A 23,152-nucleotide genomic window follows, 5' to 3' on the forward strand; every position below is an offset into this window, starting at 1 on the left:
GAGAAAACCTTTCACAACAGTCACCTTGGAGCCGGCTTCACGCGGGAAATGTATGCTAAACAATGACAGCTGGAAACGCAAACACTAATCAGCCCTGACACTTCCCCAGAACACCTGTACTCCTACGTACGGTACAGCAGTCCGGACATGACAGTCACAGGCATGGGATCCAGTGTGCAGTGATACGGCAATATGTACTGGCAACCTGTGGCTCTACGTATGTTCCCGTATACCCTGGTAGCATGGGAGCTGCAGTCATATCTTATACTACCAAGGCATGCTAATGAGTGACAGGGGCAAGAAGCTTGCCAAGAACATTCGCACATCATGGTATCAATCACCGCTGAGCAATACTGGGAATGCCAAAAAGTCCCCACAGACTTCTCTGAGACCCGGGAGAGGTCCCTGCTCTTCCAGAAGACCTCCTCAAGATTCAAGAGACTTCCTGAAGCTCCAGCACTGTAGCACACAATCCAATGGGGCAGATATAGGCCAGATGTACTAAGATAGAAAAGTGATAAAATGGAGAGTGATAAACCACCAGCCAATCAGCTCCTACAGATGGAGCGCCGCTCTTCTTGCCAGCGGCTGGCGATAGAATCGCCAACCACCAGAAGGGAATTTGTGCGCACGAGACGCTCGAGCTCTCCACCACCTCCCTGCCGCTCCCCAGTCGCTGGCCACACCCCCCAAACCCTGCCCACCTCCCTGAAGCAGAGGCGGGCAGGTTTTCTGCTCCCCGCCGTGTGAGCCACTCGCGCATCCCAGTCGGTTGGAGCGCCTCTCTGCTGGCGATCGCCAGCGGGGGCAATCTGGCAATTCCCAGTGATGAATGAGAGGTGCTGCATCTGTTCCTGTCATTTCTCAAACTCAGCCAGTGGCATGGCAGGTAGCAGCTGATTAGATGGCACTTTGTCACTCTCCATTTTATCACTTTTCAAGCTTAGTACATCTGGCCCAAAGTGAGACAGTGGTGATAAAGTGGAAGGTGATACCCCAACATCCAATCAGCTGTGTATGATAAAAGACAGTTACGAGCTGATTGGCTGGTGCCCATTTAGTTTGTCCCTTTTTTATCCATATTGTTATCCGCTGATGAAGGACCAAACAGGTCCGAAATGCATTAAGCTGGTGTTCCCGTGGCTGGAAGAAATACCCGTTTTCTGTGTATGCTTTACGCTGTGGACCATACTTTAACGTCTGAGAGGTTCCGGAGCCTTATCACCGTGGAAGTTTTGGGTGTCACCTCCCACAACGTCTGTCACCGGCTGAATTTGCAGAATTAAAATGGCATTATAGTCACCATCCGGTGATAGACGTTGTGGGAGGTTACACCCAATAATTCCGCGATTGTGCCCAGTATTTTTAGCTCTCTCCCCTCTGAGTTTTTCTAAGGAAGAAAAAAAACTGATCGTGCAGACACCTTTTTAAAGGATAACAGATATTTTTATTGTTGCACTCACAATTTTACAGGATAAAAAAGGCAACATTTTGCAAAATTGTGAGTGCAACAATAAAAATATCTGTTATCCTTTAAAAAGGTGTCTGCACGATCAGTTTTTTTTCTTCCTTAGAAAAACTCAGAGGGGAGAGAGCTAAAAATACTGGGCACAATCGCGGAATTATTGGGTGTAACCTCCCACAACGTCTATCACCGGATGGTGACTATAATGCCATTTTAATTCTGCAAAATTGTGAGTGCAACATTAAATATCTGTCATCTATAAAAAAGGTGTCTGCACAATCAGTTTTTCTCTTCTTTAGAAAAACCCAGAGGAGAGAGGGCCAAAACAAACATTGGATACTTTGGAGGATATTATCCTTACTGGAACTTTGATTGTCCATGTGGAAAAACACAGAGGGACTCTTTCTCTTTTGATTCGGATTTGTGTGGATTCAATATCCTTGTGATTTATAGTGTAAGTGTTATATGATTGAAGTGCGCCAGGGGTGTCGATTTCTTTTGTCTTTTTCCATTTGTATTTGAAGGTTGGTGAACCTTCACATTCGTATACCCTAGGCAGCATCTCAGTACATCAGCGCAGTTAAAAGTACAAACATCCTCCTGTCTGCTACACATATTGTTATCCTTAAAACCTATTTGATCATTTATATGTAAGAATATCATATCCCATGCATGTTTACATTGCTCTACTGTCTTACCACCTCTGATGGGAGGCTATTCCACTTGCCTATGTAGACCTTTTATCTATGTTGACCGTTGAGCGTAGACCTGTTGGCTGTTGCTCTATTCTCTGTCACCTTTTAACCCATAACTGCAGCACAATTTTTTTTTTTTTTAACTTTTGTAACTTACTAGATAATGAGGTTTCTGGATAAGAGATTTCATACCGGTTGGGGAGGCTCTGTTGTGTTACATGCTCATTGCCAGGAGATTACATGCTCATTGCTAGGGAGTTATATGTGTGTTGCCAGGGGTTTCTATGCTCATTGCCACAGTGTTCTATGTTGTAAACATTGTTCTAAGCATGAGTTTCTATACTCTAAACATGAGATTCTATGCTCGTTGCCACAGTGTTCTATGCTCATTGCCATGGGGTTACATGCTCATTGCCAGGGCATTCTATACTCACAGTACTCCATCGCTCCCGGAATCTGGCACTCCCGTGTAAAGCTGTACACGCTGCGCTACCCTGACAGATGCTAGAGCTCCTGTAGAACCTTGAACATCTGTTCCCAACAAGGCGGCGGCCATTTTACAGGGCCATTTCAGCAGATTTGGGGCCGTATGTACCAGCCAATCAGCTCCTACCTCTCTTTTCTCAACCCCAGCCTGTAATAACATGGCAGTTAATAGCTGATTGGCTGGCTGTTTATCACTCTTTACTTGATCACTTTTTGAAGCTTGATACATCTGGCCCTCCATGCGGACAGACAGACTACATGGAATCTGCAAATACCCTGCGTCCTACCGGCATCCGCTCACCCGAGCAGGTTGCGCTGTCCTAGCTACCCCACTGACCAAGATAACATATATGTTTTGCTGAAAACAGGCAAACCACAAAGATAAACCAAAGCTTTTTGAAAAAGTTGCATGAGATAATGAAAAAAACACCCCAATAAACCTGAATCACATAGAGGGGGGAACACCGGTCTGAGCAGGTTAGACCGCGGCTTTTCTTGGCTGAACAGCAATTTATTTTAGATTACAATCTACAGGCTCAATTTTCCATGAACAGCAGAAAAAAAAAACCACAGACTTTCTGGTGTCACTTTTCCCCGTTGTGTCAGATCTTTCATTAGTCAGCCTTGGTCTGAAAAGGTCAATATTATTCTCCCAGACCCCCGCCGATGGGCCAATGCAAATTCAGGGGGAAGAAAAAACATCGGCAATGACATCTGTTGTACAAACTAAAATCATCTTCAAGATTTCAACTCCGCGATTATACCGCTAACCCACTACGGAACGTGTGACATTGCCAAAACTGTAGATAAAATATGGTTGTGTCTCATTAACCCTGTAAGACGCACACAGCTCACTGCTCTTCTCTCCTAAGGTTTACGGGGATGTCGAGATGGAAAATATAATGTGACAGACATGTTATTACTCCTTTGTGAACTGCAGGATGTGACTCACATTAACAATTATCGAGAAAATGCATTCTGCACAGAAATTAGTCACTTGTGAGAATATCGTGGCCTCCAACTTATTCTACTGTGGAACTGCCCATAAGGTGTTATATTGCCTTTAGTTAGTCCTCAACGCTCCCCAACGGTACAGGTTAAGTATATTCAGGGCTCAGCACACATGGTTAAGTCAAATTTTCTGAGGTACCAATTAAGTCACCTGTAACAGGGTCAAAAGTCTGATTTTTCTTTGGGTATTTCCATATATAGATCGCCCCGGCCCCTCATGGCAAAATGTTGCAATTTGTAGGCCTGTCCAGAGGTGGTGGGACCTAATGATGCTATTCTAATGAGCTTGTGCTAAATTGGCTCCACCTTCTCCACAGTTACCCGCAAATCTCTGCAATTTGTTACAAGAGGGTGGAGCTGCATGATATCGTAACCAGTTCATGGGTGTGTGTGTGTGTGTGTGTTCACATAGAGACTAATTTAGATGTGGTTGGAGGGACGATCTCTGTATTGTAAAGCAGCAGGAGGCATCTATTGCTTGCAGACGACTCCTGCTGCAGTAGTAATGTGACCTGCATTCTAGGATGCTGCATTGGTTCACTGGACTCACCGTCAGGCATGTAATGATGGAGACCCCTGGCCTCTTCCATCCTCTAAACAGCGTCAATATATCTCTTTTTGGGGGGGGAATGGAAGCCATCTTTGCCCCCGCCAGGCCCCCAAATGTCAGAAGACTGTTAATCACTTACAGTCTGGTGCCAGGTTGCTCTCTACATCGTAGGACCTGTTCGCACACATGTAGGGCATGAGCAGGTCCTGTACCGATAACTAGCACCTGGAGCATCCTGTTACAGATCCTTCAGAATCGAAATAACCCGCATTGGCCCTGATTCAGAGGTGGGAGTTGTGTACACACAGCTACGTACATAGCCCTGTACGAGTACTCCGGTAACATGATAATGATATCCTTCAAATATATCTCTTTGTTATGTTGTGGTGATATTACGGGTCCCCCTGTGTCTGCCGCTGGTGGTGTACTTTCTCCGGGGTTCCCGCTAGTGCCTGTAGGATGGCTACGGGTCATTGGGTTGACCCAAATTAGGTTGACAAGCATTGGGTCTACCACTAAAGGTCGACAGGCCTCAGGTCGATACCTGAAATAGAACTGCGAAAAAAAGGTTTTCTTAGGATATGACCTGAAATGGCGCGCTGCGTCCTATGAACTGTACTTTCCCCTGGTTATCACCCAATAACCCTTCAAATACCAAACACATATACAAATGGGGATTTCCAAATCTTGGGCGCAATACTTAGATGAAATGAGTCTGAATGTCTGTATCTTCTGGTATCTTCAAACTCTTCAGGAATATTCTCAATGATATATAGAGAAAAAGAAGGGATCAAATAATTAAGTACTTCTATCCCATTTTAAAGAAAAAAACATATGAAGGAGATAAAATGGATGGGCGTACCCCCACTCACGGTAAGCAGGGCAATGTACAAGCATGTAGAGGTTTCTTTTTTTCTCTCTCCTGTTCGATTCTTCTCCACTAGGTGAGTTATATTCATCTCCATAGATGGAAGTGAAAAAAAAAATGATAAAAAATGAAATAAAAATTGATTATAATTTTTTTTTTTTACTTCCATCTATGGAGACGAATATAACTCACCTAGTGGAGAAGAATCGAACAGGAGAGAGAAAAAAAGAAACCTCTACGTGTTTGTACATTGCCCTGCTTACCGTGAGTGGGGGTACGCCCATACATTTTATCTCCTTCATATGTTTTTTTTCTTCAAACTGGGATAGAAGTACTTAATTATTTGATCCCTTCTTTTTCTCTATATACCATTGACAATATTACTGAAGAGTTTGAAGATACCAGAAGATACAGACCTTCAGACTCATTTCATCTAAGTATTGCGCCCAAGATTTGGAAATCCCCATTTGTATATGTGTTTGATACCTGAAATAGGTTGACATGGCTAAGGTCGACAGGGTCGGAAGTTCGACACAAGTATTAGATCTGCAATGAGAAGGTCGACTGTCAAAATGTCGACACGAGTTTTTCCGTTTTTTTTTTATTTTTTATCAGAAAGTCAACATAGGCTAAGTGCATCACATAGCTCTCTACGCTCGCCATGCTTCGGACACGATGCCTTGCTGAGCCTGTTGGCCAAAAAAAAAAAATGCTAAGAACTCACATCAACCTTATGGCTGTCGACATTCCCATAGTCAACATGAGGAGACGCTGATGATGCTGCAGACAGATCCGGAAGTGACGCAATGTTCATCTCCATGGCAACAGGATACTTCTTCCACCATCGGGAGACTTCTTCTGCCATTATCAATATTATTTTCAAGTGCCCCAAACCAGTCTGCAGAGTACCTCCGTGGGTACAAGTACCCCAAGCTCGGAACCACTGATCCAGGGGTATAATTACTAAAGAATTGTTTTTTAGAAATTAATATGTTGCCCGTAGCAACCAATCACATTCTACTCATTTAACTGATTCCATCTGGAAGAGAATAGTAGTTAGAATCTGATCTGGTTGCTATGGGCAACAACACCACTTCGATAAACACGCACTTTAGTAAATAGACCCTCTAGCTCAGGGGTGAGTAATAAGCGGCCCTCCAGCTGTTGAGGAACTACACATCCCAGCATGCCTTGCATCAGTTTCAGCATGACCAAAGAGTCAATCTAAGGCAAGGCATGCTGGGATGTGTAGTTCATCAACAGCTGGGCGGCGTTGGGAGCCTTTTTTCTTACGAAACTGCACCCTAATTGCAATGTGATGCAACCAGGATTGGCCAGTGGTTTTCAGGGAAGTCATGTGACATCAGCCCTGGCTCCGAACAGCCTGTTTCTATCATAGCCACCGAGTAAGTCCTGGGCTACGTACAGACTGCACTCACTGGAAAAATCATCCCACGGTGAGCGGCTTGCCTACGGATTTGCAGATTTGGTAAGAGAATTCACTGATCGCAGGGCTGAAAACATTACCAGCCCGAATGGAGGACTCCCGGGGGGAGATCAAGGGAAATCGGATGCGACTTGTTCCTCAGACAAATTGCACTAATGTATGGGGGCCTTCAGATCAAATTTCAGCAAAAAAAGATGACCAATCAGCATCCAACTGTCATGTGATAAGGTGTGCCTAAAAAATTAAAGAAGCCAATTGGTTGGCATTTATATACATCGTCCCCTATGTTTTTCATGGGCTATTTCAAATTCTACTGAGGATACGGGATAGATAGATAGATAGATAGATAGATAGATAGATAGATAGATAGTTAATAGCCCATTATTGCTTAAATTAAAAGGCGAACAACACCAATACCTCAGAATGGCTCTATTGTAGCAACAATATAATTAACAAGAAAAGAAAGAAAAAAATCCTATATGGTAATTAAAATAAAAATCCCAAAGAAAATGCCTTTTCCAGGCATGAATGAGCTTTAGCCATGAACTCTCGCTTGGCACTTGCAATCCCGCGTGATTTATAACAATCCATTCCTTGCCAGTTAATATGTTTCAGTGTTTACTTTAGGCCATAAAATGTTATTACACCTTCCATACATATTCTCCTCACACGTCGGAGCTGCAGGGTGTAATGGAGTTAGGGGAAGTACTTCTATAATCTGGCTTTATGCAGGATAAATCAGCTTTGCCGTACACCAGCACAGATACCAGTCAGAACGCTGTAGACCTGCACATTCACATCACATCGGAGGAGTAGAATTTCCTAAGTGAAACTGTACATAAAATTCTCTGCAACATCCCAGCCATTACCATCACTTTACCTTTCACAACAGCTTAGGGAGCAGATGGATTCTCCCCACTCCAAATAGGGGTTTAACTAAGCAGCCACATCATTAACTCAAATTTTAGAATGAGTCTAAGCAGCATTTTATATGTATAGTGGGGAAGGAAGGCCTCCGGCACTGTGCTCGTAATGTTCCTCTAACTACACAATATACAACTTAGCACCACCTTTGTGGGAATGTAATTGTACAGCTGCACATGTATACGCACCTCCCAATGGTCCCGATTATGGAGGAACACTCCAGCTATTTGGACACTGTCCCGGTGTCCCACCAGCAGCAGGCCACAGTGTCCCGTGGGCACGCATGTGGGGCGGGGGCAGGGTGAGGGAGCCAGAGATAACCTATGCTTTGCTTTGGCAAAGCAGCCAGGGGTCACTCAATGAGACCACACCTCCTCCATCTGATGCCCCGCCCCCTTTCCAGCCATGGCCATGCGGTTCCACTTTGTCACTAGCGGTGTCCCGGAATCTAATGCACACGTCTCCAGGAAAATGGCTTCTGCCCCATTTTCCAGGCGGTTTCTAGGGCAGTATGGATGGTGTAATGCACGGGTTCTCAAACTCAGTCCTCAGGACCCCACACAGTGCATGTTTTACAGGTCTCCTCACAGAATCAAGTAAAAAAATTAATTCCACCTGTGTCAGTGAGTAATGAATACACCTGTGCACCTGACGGGTGACCTGGAATATGTGAACTGTGTGGTGTCCTCAGGACCGAGTTTAAGAACCACTGGTGTAATGGTTAGCATTGTAATGCCAGAAACAATGGCAAAAGAGGGGAGACGTAGATCATGGCATCACCCCGCCCGCCTGGAACTCGATCGCATGGAGAACTGCCGCAGTTGGCAAAATAAATCAACTCAGAGCGTTCACTCATTGGCCTTTATTCAGATCTGATCGCAGTAAATGGACAAAACCATGTGCACTGCAGGTGGGGCAGACGTAACATGTGCAGAGAGAGTTAGATTTGTGTGAGTTATTTTGTTTCTGTGCAGGGTAAATACTGGCTGCATTATTTTTACACTGCAATTTCAGTTTCAACACACCCCACCCAAATCTAATTCTCTCTACACATGTTACATCTGCCCCACATGCAGTGCACATGGTTTTGCCCATTTTCCAAACAAATTTGTACTGCGATCAGATCTGAGTAATATCTGCACCAAGCAGGGTTACAACTAGGGTTACCACCTAGTCCCTTTAATTCCGGACACATGTTAATTACACAGGTTTTGTGGCAGTTTAAAATCAGGTGAAGTGGAGTCTTGAAGTCAGCCAGCCACAGAACCTGTGTAATTAATATGTGTCCGGAATTAAAGGGACTAGGTGGTAACCCTAGTTACAACATTCCTGGATCCAAACAAGCAGTAAAAAAAAAGAAATGATCTTGATACTGGAAATTCTCCTCCAGAAAGACTGTGTTTGACCTCAATGAATGTCCCACACAAAAGTATAGCATCAATAACCAGAAGAGCCTTACTACTGTATCTGTTGATTGAAATAGGAGTTGGTTGGCAGTCCCGGCAACAAGGTGGTCAAAGGGGAGGGGCCCCAGAGTATGGCTGCAGCGGCAATGATGTTGTACTCAGTATTGTGTTCCCCCTGCCTCTTGGCTGTCTGTTTTGTGTCCCCAGCCCCTCGGCTGTCTGTTCTGTGCCTCCGCCGGCTTGGCTGTCTGCTATGCACCCCCAGCCACCTGCTCTCTGCGAGCCAGCCGCTCCACCATCTCCTCTGCCACAGTGGCCTCACTAGCGAGGTCATACCAAATGCCATTTGAAAATACGGCGCCGACCGCCAGCCAGTTAGAGCTTGTGTACCGGCAGCCGCAGTGATTGGCTGCAGGCCTGCAAACTACGATTGGCTCATTAGCCGGCGTCATATCTGAAACGGATGACGTAGGAATGGGAGAAGCCTGTGTTCCACACTCCTTCCTTCAACAGTGCAGGAGCCCAGACTAGCCAGTGCGGTGACTGAGCAATACAGGGGGCTTAATATTTAAGGGGGTGGGGGTGGGGCTAGAAATAACAATGTACAGGGCCATAAGACTTCTGTTGTTGGACCCTGCTGGCCCTACTAATAACAAAGGGTAAATTATGAAATATAGAATAATACATATCTCTTAAGTGCTGTATCTGGTGTTTGTGTAGAACAAGCCCCGCTCTAAATTCTTCTGTAAATTGAGATTTTATACCTTGTTACAGTCTGCACTTACGGCCTTAGCACCAATCTCCTCTATGCTATGAGGTGACATTTTATACGTGTTTATAGCAGATCACATACCCTGATAAGTAATCAGTTTTACAGACTTGATAAAATAATTATCACATGTACCACAAATTAATTTACAGTAGGTTATTTTTAGTTTACGGTGTTATGTTTGTTTGTTCCAAAAAATATATTAAAAACACGTTTATCGCATTAGGAGAAGTCACAAAATGAAATGAGAATTAGAAGCCGGCCGACGAAAACGAATTTCACAAAAGATAATTTTCTATTTTCAGGTGTCTTTTCCCTCCATGAATTCACATTTTTTTCATTTAACTGCGAGGGAACATTACATATTTATTGAAAACAATTCGGGAGAATGAAACGACACATAATAATGAGCAAAACAAACTGCATAGTAACAGGTGAGGACGATGGCAACAAAATGACATTTTATCATAAAGGTTAAACACTTTGGAAGCAGAAGTCCAGGCAGGGAGGAGGGGAGAGGGGGACACCGCTAAGCGCATATCAACATATATGCGAATATGTATGTAATATAGGTACTTGTTACCTAGCACGGCACCAGCGATAAAGATTGTATCCATCAGGACCCCCCGAAATCGCGTAGACGCGTCCTCCGACCTTTTCATACCCCCACTATCCACGTCGGCGCGGAGCTGATTATATATAGTGTGGCGAGCGCAGCGAGCCACCGAGCCCGAAGTGTGGCGAGCGCAGCGAGCCCCGCGAGGATACGCGCATTACTTCGCAGGTATTACGCTTCCCCTCGCGGAGCGCGCTGAGCTCTCCACGCTTCGGGCTCGCCACACTATATAAAATCAACTCCACGCCGACGTGGATAGTGGGGGTATGAAAAGGTCGGAGGACGCGTACCGCTGCGCTCGCCACGCTTCGGGTTGGCCTTGATCGTGGGGTGGTGTTAACAATGGGGGGGGGGGGGGCATTTCTCATGAAAAATACCCATAAGGGTGGGTATACAATGAAAAATCAGGTCCATTGCCCCATTTCAGATTGTTCCCTATGTAAAATCGGTATGACTCAGCGATGGTCGGGATCCCAATGGTCAGTATACAGACATAGGAATCTAGGCCGCTGGTGTTAGAATAGACCCTCATGGTCAGGATCGCGTTTGTTGGGTAGTTGAACAAAGAGGATTTTGGTGTCTGTATACTGACCATCGGGATCCCGACTGTCCGCGAGTCATCCAGCACCTGTGTACCCGGGACCTGACATTAGGTTTCACTCTCCTATGCACGCCATAAGAATCTCATTGGCTACTTTCACAGGAGTCTGGGGAGGGGTTTAGGAGAGTGCAGCCTTGTGTCAAGTCCTGGGTTCTGCAGGTGGCTGTGATAGACAGCGCCGCTGCTGATCCTGTATACACTGACAGCACATACATTACATACATCTTCACATAAAACATTATCCTTTCTTTTTAATCTTCTGTTAATTCTTAAGGTGCTCACACACACAGGGGACTTACGTAGCTCACTGCACTAAAGAACACAGAGGGGCTTAGCTCACTGCACTACATAACACAGGGGATTTAGCTCACTGCACTACAGCACACATGGGGATTAGTTCACTGCACTACAGCACACATCGGGATTAGCTCACTGCACTACAGCACACATTGGGATTAGCTCACTGCACTACAGAACATAGGGGGTTTAGCTCACTGCACTAAAGAACACAGAGGGGCTTAGCTCACTGCACTACATAACACAGGAGACTTAGCTCACTGCACTACAGAATATAAGGGACTTAGCTCACTGCACTATAGAACAAAGGGGACTTAGCTCACTGCACTACATAACACAGGGGATTTAGCTCACTGCACTACATAACATAAGGGATTTAGCTCAATGCACTATAGAACAAAGGGGACTTAGCTCACTGCACTACAGAACACAAAGGGTTTAGCTCACTGCACTACAGAACACAAAGGGTTTAGCTCACTGCACTACAGATCACAGGGGGCTTAGCTCACTGCACTACATCACACATTGGGATTAGCTCACTGCACTACAGAACACAGGGGGCTTAGCTCACTGTACTACAGAACACAGGGGGCTTAGCTCACTGCACTACAGAACACAGGGGGCTTAGCTCACTGCACTACGGAAAACAGGGGGCTTAGCGCACTGCACCACAGAACACAGGGGGCTTAGCTCACTGCACTACAGCACACATGGGGATTAGCTCACTGCACTACAGTGCACAGGGGGCTTAGCTCACTGCACTACAGAACACAGGGGACTTAGCTCACTGCACTACAGAACATATGGTGCTTAGCTCACTGAACTACAGAACACATGGGACTTAGCTCACTGCACTACAGCACACATTGGGATTAGCTCACTGCACTACAGAACACAGGGGGTTTGGCTCACTGTACTAAAGAACACAGAGGGGCTTAGCTCACTGCACTACATAACACATTGGGATTAGCTCACTGCACTACAGAACACAGGGGGTTTAGCTCACTGCACTAAAGAACACAGAGGGGCTTAGCTCACTGCACTACATAACACAGGGGACTTAGCTCACTGCACTACAGAATATAAGGGACTTAGCTCACTGCACTATAGAACAAAGGGGACTTAGCTCACTGCACTACATAACACAGGGGATTTAGCTCACTGCACTACATAACATAAGGGATTTAGCTCAATGCACTATAGAACAAAGGGGACTTAGCTCACTGCACTACAGAACACAAAGGGTTTAGCTCACTGCACTACAGAACACAAAGGGTTTAGCTCACTGCACTACAGATCACAGGGGGCTTAGCTCACTGCACTACATCACACATTGGGATTAGCTCACTGCACTACAGAACACAGGGGGCTTAGCTCACTGTACTACAGAACACAGGGGGCTTAGCTCACTGCACTACAGAACACAGGGGGCTTAGCTCACTGCACTACGGAAAACAGGGGGCTTAGCGCACTGCACCACAGAACACAGGGGGCTTAGCTCACTGCACTACAGCACACATGGGGATTAGCTCACTGCACTACAGTGCACAGGGGGCTTAGCTCACTGCACTACAGAACACAGGGGACTTAGCTCACTGCACTACAGAACATATGGTGCTTAGCTCACTGAACTACAGAACACATGGGACTTAGCTCACTGCACTATAGAACACATGGGGCTTAGATCACAGCACTACAGAAAAAAATAAAAGTTCAGAGTCATTGGAAGTGGCGATGACACAAAGTGTTTGGCACCCATCAAATTGGCAACTAAAAACTAGGGGTGGCTTCATTTGATGGAAACTGTGTTCTGGACAGGAGACCACATAAAACAAGTCAGGGGAACGGACGAGGCTGACATCACCAAGCCCCACCCCCTTGGTAGGCGAATGCGTCAATTTTTGGGTCTGCGGAATGTAGAAGGGGATAACATGATGCCAAATGATGCAATTTGAGTCATTTTAGCCCCTCGCCCTCAACGCGTAACCGTAAAACCCGTATTAAAACCATATTTGGTGCAGCAAGAAGCGGGTGTGGGGGCTGCGTGGGTGAGGGGGACCGGATTTTTAGGAGCCTCCCGGCCATTCCGGGAGGGTAGACAAGTATGTAATGCAACATGGTCACTGTACTAACGGGTGGGTGAAGATCTCAGCTGCCATAAACTCAGGGGAACCCACATTTTAAACAGAAGAACCCCCTCTTTAAAAACAAACTGGCCCCCAAACAATGTGCCCTTAACTAGTTATTGCCTGGTAATATACTATAGAAAGCATTATGTCCAAAGATGGGGTGACAGGGGGCTCCGATTCCCAGATCTCTCCCATCCTGGCTGCAACAAACTAAACGGTTAATAGAGAAATTCCGAAGCTCAGTTTAACCGAGCTGCAGCACTATATGATTTGTAAGATAAGTGCGTTTAAATGCACAGAACAGTATAGGTATACACGCCATTGTATACTTATGAAGGCATACATAACCAATATTCAGAATAATACAATAAAAATGAGAAAAACACTAGCCCGGTAATAATAACAAAAAAGGGGAATGCAAATACCCATACTAACATTCCAATCTAATGATAACCGTTATTATTTTGTCACAGGCGCTGAAAAGCTTTTTCCCCCCTACACTGCAGATATACTATAGATGAATGCGTTGGGAAGACAAGTACTTGGCATATTTACTTGGAATTTTATTGGATTTTTTTTTCTCTTTTTGTAGCCCGCTGTAATGGCAAATGCACTTTTAAAAAATATTATGCACGGCCTCTAAAAATGAATTACTATGAAAGTACCGTAGATATTTTTATGGATGAAAACAGCCACTGCTCAGTCCTGAACAATGAGATACAAGTAACCATTAAAAGAGGCAGATGAATGGGGGAGAAAATGCCTTTCCTGCGAAGATAAGGCTCTCGCCAAAACGGACATTAAACTCGGCAGTAAAGTATAATATTAATACAAAAGATAGTTTTCTATAACACAACAAGGCAACTTCTATTATTTCACAATATCAGCTTCAATGGAACTTAAGAACAAGCATCTCAGCAGCAGAGAATGGCGTGTAGATAAAGAGGCCGGGAGTATAGCGCGTGGAGGGATGGCTAAATGGGGGGAAAATCAATTTATAACTTCAACACAGCGCTTTCTATCAACTTCAGTATAAATGGCACTTAGAAACAAATTAATTTATGACATTGATACGTTTATACTGCTACAAAGAAAGTCCTGCTAAAAGCCTTTTAGAGAATTAGATACAAACGTTTTCATGTTTGGCTTTGAAAAATAGTTTCTGTATTCTAATGTAAACTGGATTATACTGTACATCTCATTTGCATTGTGGTGGCTCATTCATCCCCAGGGCGAGTGGGTGGATGTGCGAGAGGTGATATATATATATATATATATATACGGTATAACCAGCTATTAAAAAGGTTTCTTGTATCAACACTATTTCCACATTAATGTCCAAACTTTATGTAAAGTTCAACAAAACAGAGGCCACCCACCCAACTCCTGGAGTCACCTCCTACCCCTGTAGCATTAACAAGCCCAAATCCTGCTGATATGCTATTACCACAGACCCTGCCTCGCTCCCCACATCCATTCTCTCACCCACGGTTCTGTTATTTAGTATGCAGCAATAAGACCTCGTTTTCTATTTGCCACTTGTCACGGCGATAGCAAATAACCTATTGTGTGATTAATCCTTAAATTCGTGCCAAGACAGCTGCATTATGCCGAGAAGCCTCAGCAATAATGACAGTGAGGGGATCATGATGAATGGTACTGTAAATATGAGGATGCCCAAACATAGGACCATTGAAAATGTTGTGGGTGAACTCAGCAATACGGATCAAGTCAGGGTTGTTGGTGATTACAGAGATGGTGCTATTTCCTGGCTCTGGACAGTAGGTGATTACAGGCACTGTGCTACTTCATAGCTCTGGGCAGTAGGTGATTACAGGCGCTGCTCTAGCTCCTGACTCTGGGCAGTAGGTGATTACAGGACTGTGCTAGTTCCTGGCTCTGGGCAGTAGGTGATTACAGGCACTGTGCTAGTTCCTGGCTCCGGGCAGTAGGTGATTACAGGCACTGTGCTACTTCATAGCTCTGGGCAGTAGGTGATTACAGGCGCTGCTCTAGCTCCTGACTCTGGGCAGTAGGTGATTACAGGACTGTGCTAGTTCCTGGCTCTGGGCAGTAGGTGATTACAGGCACTGTGCTAGTTCCTGGCTCCGGGCAGTAGGTGATTACAGGCACTGTGCTAGTTGCTGGCTCTGGGAAGTAGGTGATTACAGGCACTGTGCTAGTTCCTGGCTCTGGGCAGTAGGTGATTACAGGCACTGTGCTAGTTCCTGGCTCCGGGCAGTAGGTGATTACAGGCACTGTGCTAGTTCCTGGCTCTGGGCAGTAGGTGATTACAGGCACTGTGCTAGTTCCTGGCTCCGGGCAGTAGGTGATTACAGGCACTGTGCTAGTTGCTGGCTCTGGGAAGTAGGTGATTACAGGCACTGTGCTAGTTCCTGGCTCTGGGCAGTAGGTGATTACAGGCACTGTGCTAGTTCCTGGCTCCGGGCAGTAGGTGATTACAGGCACTGTGCTAGTTCCTGGCTCTGGGCAGTAGGTGATTACAGGCACTGTGCTAGTTCCTGGCTCCGGGCAGTAGGTGATTACAGGCACTGTGCTAGTTCCTGGCTCGGGCAGTAGGTGATTACAGGCACTGTGCTAGTTCCTGACTCTGGGCAGTAGGTGATCACAGGCACTGTGCTAGTTCCTGACTCTGGGCAGTAGGTGATTACAGGCACTGTGCTAGTTCCTGGCTCTGGGCAGTAGGTGATTACAGGCACTGTGCTAGTTCCTGGCTCTGGGCAGTAGGTGATTACAGGCACTGTGCTAGTTCCTGACTCTGGGCAGTAGGTGATTACAGGCACTGTGCTAGTTCCTGGCTCTGGGCAGTAGGTGATTACTGTTGAGTTTTAGGAATCATATATCTCTCTTATCCCAATAATAATTATTGAGAGTGAAATATTATATAAAATATATTTATTATATCTTGTATTGATATAACATATATATTTGACATCTGCAATTATATTCTAATAGACTTAACAATACAATATGCAGAGTACTAATCAATCTAATTCCCAAAATATAAGAGTTTTATATGGTAACAGGGGGGACAAAAATGTTGTGCCTAGGGGCGGCCTGACCCCTAAATTCGCCCCTGACTCTGGGCAGTAGGTGATTACATGCACTGTGCTAGTTCCTGGCTCTGGGCAGTTGTGTACAGGCATGGTGCTAGTTCCTGTCACTGGGCACTGCTACATTATTTGTCTAGGTAAAACGTTACTTGCTATTTTTGCTTTCCTCAGCCTCGCCATCTATACTGACAGTTGCTGTACGACAGTTTTCTGAGCAGCACTGATCATGGGAATTAAACAGAGCACTTGGAATAATCTAACAGCAGATGTCTCCCAGGGAGATAATTAAACCCACAGTCCTAGCAATGCGAGACACCCATTGTACATAATGCCACCGCCGCCCATGAACCCACAGCAAGAGGCAATTCATTTACAAGGTCTAATTTAAATCAACTTAGTATAAGTAGGTATTTAAAATGCATTTTTGCCTAAATTATCTCAATGTTAGTTATTAATAATTGTGTTTTTATTATAATGCAGTTATGTAAAGCCCCATTCACACTAGGGGATACAGTAAAAGATATAGGGCCCTTTTAAACAATATATTTTAATATATCACCTAATGTGTACACTGAATATCGTTATCACCCTCTACATCATCTGAACATGTACAGATGGCAAACGTACGAAGGTATTCATTAACGACAGCCATGCTAACGATGGCCGTCGCAACCCCCCAACAACACCGCCCCCCCCCACCACCACCACTGAACTTGGTGGAGCCGGGACTCCACCGTATTCCCGCTGCCCCAATATCACCGTCGGCGGGGATGGTGTAGTGTGTAGGGAGCTTGAAAGAACTTGCAAACTTGAGATCAGAGATTAACATTTCATGTAACTATACAGAGCATAAGGCAGAGATGACACTGTAACTCATGCCATAAAATATCCATATTAATGAATAAATTAATCACATTAGGACTACAGACCTCTATGGTAGCAAGCGCGCACAACAAGGAGAGATAGTTAGACAAATGTAGCATTTAATGAATGTTTAAATGTCTTTAACTGGTCCCAACTGTCTCCAAAAGCAGCAACGATATTACTCTCTGCTCATCATAACTCTGCGCATAAATGAAATGGTCTTAACATTGTATAAGTAGCTAGCAAGTCATTCTTAGGTCAGAACCTCTGCTGCTGTCTCATTGTTCTGCAGACAGAGCCAGGAGCGCTGATAGAGGGAGAGCAGATACAAAACTGGGGTGTGGCCTACAACAACTAGGTCGACAAGCATTGGGTCAACACCACTAGGTCGACATGCAGCAAGGTCGACATGGGTCTAGGTCAACATGAGTCTAGGTTGACAGGGTCATTAGGTCGACATGGGCAAGGTCGACAGTCAAAATGTCGACATGCGGTTTTTCACTGTCTTTTGACCCGAATGTCAACACAGTCGACATGGACACAGGTTAAAGTGCACCGCTGCACTCGCCATGCTTCGGGTACACTATTTTGTTCCCCCACCACGCCCTAGTGAATGGTAGGGCATGAAAAACCCCATGTCGACATTTTGGCTGTCGACCTAATGCTTGTGTCGACCTAATGACCCGGACGACCTAACCCATGTCGACCTAGACCCAGGTTGACCTTGACCCATGTCGACTCAATACTTGTCAACGTAGTTATTGTAGACCAAATGACCGTATCCCCAAAATTGTTGGGGTTGTCCGGCTCTGCTGGCGCTCAAGCCCCATACACACTAGTACATACACATTTTATAAACACTATCACCAATTTTGCCCCTTTTGAGTGACATCATTTCTAATATCGCTCAGTGTGTAGGCTCAATATCACCAATGCGGTATTTTCAGGTCCGAATTCGCTCCCCAGGTCCGATGGTGGGGGTCTACCAATGCACATAGGTGCTATTGCGCATGTGCCCCTTTTTTGAAGACATAGGAGGCCCTTCTTGTGTATTCGCCCCGTTGCGAATTCACAACAAGGACCGATGTTGTAGATCTGTGCATGTGCATATGGGAACATGCGCATGTGCAGATCTTCACTGCGGGCACCCTGGGAGACTTGCATAGTCTCCGAGGTGCTCGCAGTGGGGGTGGGGGGGCGTGCAGGAGGCAGGCTGGGGGCTCTGGGCATCCTTGTGCGAACGGAGGCGGCTTCCTTCATTCCGTGGGCGGGCAGGACACCACAAATCCTGAGTTACCAGAGAGGGACAGATTTGCAAACACCGAAGAAATCATTCGATGGTTGACGACCATCGGATGAAATCGGTCCTGCATGCAAGGCTGCAAAGGGTATGCAAAACAGCCATTTGCATGCCTGCGGAGACATTCGCAGCCCAGTGGGTGGGCGTTTGTGCAGGCGCTGGACGGTGTTTAGTTGCTTTGCGAGCCAACCCGAATGACCTCCATACAGTATGCAGTCATACAATAATCTTGCTAGTCGCTCATACTAGTGCCTTTGACAAGCTTGGGAGACAGAGGCGGGATCCTTAGAAGCGTCAGAAGAATAAGAGACTGCGTGGCGTGAATCAACGCTGCTCCCCCACGCCGCCCGCTCCCCGCTGGGGGGGGGGGGATTTGTATTGCCCGGGCGGGCGGCGCGGGGTTTTTTTTGCTTGGGGCGGGGGGCTTGCACCGGCCCTGGCCCTACCATCCACTAGGGCGTGGAGGTAGACTATAATAGTGTGCCGAGTGTAACGAGGCGCCGTGCCCAAAGCATGGCGAGCACATCATGCGAGGGGACGCGGTGCAGCGATGCAGTCTCCATGCACTGTTCACGGACATCTTTTGTTTTCTTCAGTCATATAATTAAATGTAAGTAGGATAACATTCACGTACATTTTATTATTCCAAGATTTGCATTTGGGGAGCAAGACAAACGAATAATGTCACATCTGAATAACTCTAATATTAATAACACATAAATTATCTACTGTTTACACTTTCCAAGGAGCCGGTAATCGTGTTATTTTACATCTGGTAACCAGGCAACCGGGATCATTGCAGACAAGGCCTCCTGTCCATGGACACCTTTGCCCGCCATTTGATCCTTGGTGTCTTCAGCCATTACTGAGAAGCTGGATTTTTATGTGTGCTAATCACAACGTGTTGAAATGTGTCTTTGTATATTCCAGAGATATTTATAATAAATAACTTGTAAAATGTATTATTTTGCAGCAGAAAAATAAAAGTATCAACAAATCTGACATAAAAGGAACCGCTGATGAGAAATGCTTCCAGAAGGCAGCTCACCTCGCGCCACCAGTAATCTTTTCATAAAACAAATTTGCAGTGCAGATAAAACCTGGCGATAATGGGAGCAAATCCAAAATAACAACCATTGAGGTGGCTCTGGGTATACAAAATAGTATACTGAATGCCCTGAACTTTAGAAGATAGATAAGAACCGATGTGTAATGATAGCAATACAGCCTATATGTTTTTAGAGTTCACAGCATACTGCCGTGTTTTCGATTCCTCAAGTACAGTAACATCCATAAGGTGCTGTTTATCAGGGATTTTGTTTTACCTGCCTCATGCGCTGTAGCTGCCAAAGAAACACAAAGGAGGCAAGTTTGACAGATAGAGACACTCCACCTTACAAACAAAGCAGCAAAGTAGAACATTATACATGATTATGGACAGCTAATCTATAAATCCTAGGACAATAAAAAATATAAATTAATGAATATAAAAAAAAAAATTGTGCTGCCTCACTAACAGCAGCACATCCCGCCCCACTGACAGCAGCACATCTATGCCTCACTGACAGCAGCACATCCCCGCCTCACTGACAGCAGCACATCCATGCCTAACTGACAACAGCACATCTATGCCTGACAGCAGCACATCCCCGCCTCACTGACAGCAGCACATCCATGCCTAACTGACAGCAGCACATCTATGCCTCACTGACAGCAGCACATCCCCGCCTCACTGACCGCAGAACATCCCCGCCTCACTGACAGCAGCACATCCCGCCTCACTGACAGCAGCACATCCATGCCTCACTGACAGCAGCACATCCCCGCCTCACTGACAGCAGCACATCCCTGCTTCACGGACAGCAGCATATTCCTGCTTCACAAACAGCAGCACATCCAAGCCTCACTGACAGCAGCACATCCATGACTCGCTGCTTCAAAAACACCTTTTTATGCGGTAGACTTGCACACCTTTTAGGGGGACTGGTATGGCTTCCCAATTTTTTACATGAAACTGTGTGAGACGCTCGTGCATCCCCGTCTCAGCGAACATTGTACCGAGAAGGAAAGCTGTGGAGTTCCGGACTAATTAACGAGCGCATCTCCATTTGTATGTAGTGTAATTCACATATAAGCCATTTATGAATCTTATCTTACACTTAAGCAGACTGTTCAAATGTTGGTGTACAGTAACAGTGCATGAATGTACACGTGTCTTTCACATACACACCTCTAGACATAACCCTGATGCACGTGCACCCGATGTGCGATCCTTTCTATGTGGGCAGGAATACGGGATTTTTCTGTGCACTTTTGCAGACCAGAAGTGAATGTACCTCCCGACTGCGTGGAAAATCAGGACAATGCAGTCCTGATCACAGCGGTGGGACAGAGCCCTGAAATCAGAGCTATGCAGCAGTTATCAGGACACCTGGGACCTATGGTAAGTGTCCATTTGGAAATAAGAACTTGATTTATTTTTATGAATGTGTCTCCAACAGAATTAGTGCAGAGTAGTCATTCTGCTGATCATACACAGATGAGCCATAAAATGCCGCATCTATCTGGATGTCCAGCTCAGCAAATGGGAGATAGAGGGATGATTTAGATAAATGGAGATTTGGCAAGTGGTGCAACCAGACCTGGCCGCAGACAAAAGTATTCCTAGAATGCCAGCAGTTCTGCAGATGAAATGACAAATCCACTTAATAGAAAGTATTTATAAACTTAATTACTATAAGTCAGTTTTATAAAGAGGAGGAGAGTTCGCAGAGAGGGAATGCCATCACTCAGGGGGATCAAGGTGAAAAAAAAAAATAACTTTTTGGTAGCGGAATTGTCCCCTAAACTCCACACTCTCCTTTATTTTATTTTCCTTTTAATGGGAAAATATATTAAAATAGAATATAATGGATTAAAACACATCATTCCGAAAAATAGATTACAAACAGCATCCCGTATGATAAGCCATATGTGTTGTGACAAGGAATCACGTACACTGGATAGGATCAAGTCTTGGTCTTTATTTTGTAGCATGTAAACAGCATACCAGGTAATCAGCATAAGCCAGGTTGGTTACAGCAATGCAGCATACAGGTTTCACAGTATAGTACAAGCTCTTCACAATGCTCCAGTGCTCCCTACCGTTTCCCACACCCCGGTCTATCACCTGGGCACCTAATCCACCATCAGGAACAATGACTCTCTGCCCTGAAAAGCCTTATATCAGGAGAGCACAGTTGCTGCTAATCAGCCCAACCCTGATCACATCAGTTTTCTTACTGCTGCTGCTCAAAAACCTGGACCGGATCCTCCACATTACTTTCATGTGTAAAGATGCTGCCCCTGCCACAGTGTATATTGCCTATTGTGATTCCCTAATTGCCAAAAAGTCTGTTAACTTATAAAAGTATACTGCTGCTACCAGAAATGTGTCGGGTCAGAGGTCACAGAGATTTACCTTTCGGCAATGTCTTCAGTGGCAACTCAGATTTATTCACAGAGAGGCACGAATTAAACAGGTGATAGTGAAATAAAGGGGTTTTATTACAATTTCAGCTTCTTCAAGCAACAATAGCAATGGACACAATTTACTTAGAATACAGGTGCTGAAGTCTGAATTAGTCTGTGTATCTCTTTAAAGAAGCCTTTGGACAGTTAAACAGTCTCTTTGTCATTAAGGCTCTGAATCCTTCCTTTTGCAGCCACAATCTCAAGCATATATATATATATATATACCGTATATAGAGCATAGTTGCCTACCCTCCTGTATTCTGCAGGAGACTCCCTGAAATAACAGAAATCTCCTTCTCTCCATCATTAGTCTACCATATCTCCCTCATTTCACCTAGCCCACATTATATCATAGTTACCGCCCCTCCTGCATTCTGCAGGAGACTCCCTGACCTAGCAGCAATCTCCCTCTCTCCCTCATTAGTATAGCAATCTCCCTCATGTCATCTAGCCCACATTACACTGTTACACCATAGTTACCTCCCCTCCTGCATTCTGCAGGAGACTCCCTGACATAACAGCAATCTCCCTCTCTCCCTCATTAGTCCAGCAATCTCCCTCATGTCATCTAGCCCACATTACACGGTTACATCATAGTTACCTCCCCTCCTGCATTTTGCAGGAGACTCCCTGACATAGCAGCAATCTCCCTCTCTCCCTCATTAGTCTAGCAATCTCCCTCATGTCACCTAGCCCACATTACACGGTTACATCATAGTTACCTACCCTCCTACATTCTGCAGGAGACTCCCTGACATAGCAGCAATCTCCCTCTCTCCCTCATTAGTCTAGCAATCTCCCTCATGTCACCTAGCCCACATTACATGGTTACATCATAGTTACCTACCCTCCTACATTCTGCAGGAGACTCCCTGACATAGCAGCAATCTCCCTCGGTACTTATGTAGTATCTGGGCTGCCGATTTTGTGATTGTATGCCTTACCTTAAGGCATACAATCAGATGTGATGCGATGCGATGCGATTCGATGCGATTTTGCATAGGATTCAATGTTAAGAAGGTCCTGTTCATTTCCCCACTATCCAAGTGGGCACAGAGTTGATTTTATATAGTGTGGCGAGCGCAGCGAGCCACCGAGCCCGAAGCGTGGCGAGCGAAGCGAGCCCCGCGAGGGGAC

The 23,152-nt window shown here is 45.4% G+C and overlaps 1 protein-coding gene across 3 annotated transcripts in view; it reads right to left on the reverse strand.

Moving 5' to 3' along the window:
• CTBP1 (C-terminal binding protein 1) overlaps positions 1-23,152 on the reverse strand; it is a 392,310-nt gene that overhangs the window by 322,248 nt on the left and 46,910 nt on the right. The gene's annotated exons all lie outside the window — the stretch shown is intronic.

Source organism: Crinia signifera, chromosome 1 (genome assembly GCF_055691185.1).
Source record: "Crinia signifera chromosome 1, ASM5569118v1, whole genome shotgun sequence".
Lineage (NCBI taxonomy): Eukaryota > Metazoa > Chordata > Amphibia > Anura > Myobatrachidae > Crinia > Crinia signifera.